Below are 2,111 nucleotides of genomic sequence, written 5' to 3'. Positions count from 1 at the left end.
TGTTCCTTTGAATATTTTCTAACTCACTTCAGGCCAAAGTTCAACTCTTTATTAAAAAAACCCTGAACTTTTAAATAGGAAACACTTGAATCATATACCTGAAAAGTAACAGTGTTTGTGCTCAAAAATAAGAGGTAAGAAAAAATAATCAACATAGTAATTCCTAAACAAATAACAGCAGCAATTCTGCTTTCTCCAAAGGTGAATAAATTGCAGTTAGAGATGGAAAATATGAACAAGCAACATAAGGAAGAAGTTGACATCTATCAAAAAGACATAGAAACAAGAAAAGTAAATGAAAATAAACTTCGTGAAGAGGTGAGAGGTGTTAATTTTTACTGCAATTTTTTTTTTTTTAGTTTAAAATGTTGTTCTGAAGCTTTAATGTCCAGAGTCCTTGCTCATATTTCAGTCTTATCAACATAAATGGAACTTGTTTTGTATGCCTGTGAGCAAAGCTTTAGTACATTAGGTGCTTAGGTTGAAATATTTGAATATGTCTTTGACAATGAGAACTCCATTAAAAATTCCTTCTTTCAAGATATAGATTAAAGAAATTCCACCCTTGGTATAAAGTCAGCCCAGTTAAATTAGATTATAACTTCTCCCATATTAGGATTTTTCCACCCACGCTTTTTTGATGGCAATGCTAAGAAATGTTAGGGCAGAGTGCTTGAAATGGCCTTTTGGTTTGCAGTGAGCTTGCCTGCCTTGGCTGTACCTTTGATCTTGCCCATTTTAACAATCTGCAGAAAAGATGAGGGATTTGAAAGGGATCTTAAAAGCAAATAAAGCCCAAGTGGGACTGCAAACTTTGCACCCACAGGGAGAAGAAGAAATTGAGATTTAAAAGAAATATATTGTTATGTTGATGAATGAAATGCAATTTATTACTGACAGGTAGAAAAGATGAGGTTGCTTTGTGATGAAACTGCAATGATACAGAGAGAAACTGATGCCAGATGTCAGCACAAGATAACTGAGATGGTGGCACTGATGGAAAAGCACAAGGTCGGAGATTTTCCTGCTTGCTGTGGTTTGCAATGGGTGATACCATGTCAATACCATGTTTATAACTTGTGACACCACGTTAATGACCTTTCCAAAGCAGAAACAGGCCTGAGTCTGGGAAAAGGAAGCTGAACACATGCTGGACTTTGCATCATCTAAAATCACATTCATTTGAAGAATATGAACACATTCCTATGGGCAGATACATTCCATTCATCTAAACTTCTGGGATTTTTAGATTTTTTTTTCAATTCAGGCTTCCTTTGATACCATCTGAATGCAATATTTTTCAGTATCAGTTTGGCCTCTTTCTCAGAGGTTACCTAGTGACTGTCAGCAGTTTAGCCTGACACATTTTAGTTTACCTTTTTATTCCTCATTTTGCAATATCTTTAGCAGCTACATTAATAAAGATGGCACAGCTGGCTCTTAGTGCTGAGCACATATTGCTGCACAGAAATAAAGCACTCTCTGCCAGTCCACAAAATAATACTTGAATTGAGCATTTCCTGTTTTACAGTTTCTGCAGAAGCATCAATGAATCTTTTCTTTATGAATCTTAAGAGCCTGGTTTGAAAAAATGATGTTTTAAGACTGGATAACTCTATATTGCAACATTTAGTCACATGGTTTGAGTTTGTTGTTGGTTTGGTTTTTTTACCACAGAATGAATATGATAAAATGGTTGAAGAAAAAGATGCAGAGTTAAAAGTATATAAAATGAAACAGCAAAAGCAGTTCTCATCAGAAAGGGCACTGGTAAGGAGCACTTTGCAATGGTCAATAATTCAGTGAAGGGGCTGATGTCCTTGTGTAGTGGTTTTATACTGGCTAAGTGCCAGGCACACACAAAAAAACATTCACTCATTTTTCTCTGCTATTGTTGAGCAGAGGAGGGGAAAGAAAAATTCAAGGACTGAGTTGAGATAAAGATTAGGAGAAAAACACTTTGAGGGTAAAGCAGATTCAAACTTAAATAGTGTTATAAATAGACTCAAAAAGGAGCAATATTTCCAATTTGAATTTATTAATCCATTGCATACAGCATAAGCAAAAGATTCAGCGCTGGGCGACAGGGGAGTCCCCGCTCCACTAACTGC

The 2,111-nt window shown here is 35.9% G+C and overlaps 1 long non-coding RNA gene across 1 annotated transcript; it reads left to right on the top strand.

The window, feature by feature from the left end:
- Window positions 1-237: 237 nt before the first annotated feature.
- LOC128933605 (uncharacterized) lies at window positions 238-1,714 on the top strand. Its single transcript, XR_008482800.1, has 3 exons — window positions 238-318; window positions 901-1,011; window positions 1,678-1,714. It is a non-coding gene; the product is annotated as an uncharacterized LOC128933605 (long non-coding RNA).
- Window positions 1,715-2,111: the final 397 nt, after the last annotated feature.

Source organism: Melozone crissalis, unplaced genomic scaffold (assembly GCF_028551555.1).
Source record: "Melozone crissalis strain CALT ecotype California unplaced genomic scaffold, PUWL_Pcris_2 ptg000011l_1, whole genome shotgun sequence".
In the NCBI taxonomy this organism is placed as follows: domain Eukaryota; kingdom Metazoa; phylum Chordata; class Aves; order Passeriformes; family Passerellidae; genus Melozone; species Melozone crissalis.
Note: the sequence above shows the minus strand (reverse complement) of the source record. Positions and strands in the feature narration are given on the sequence as shown.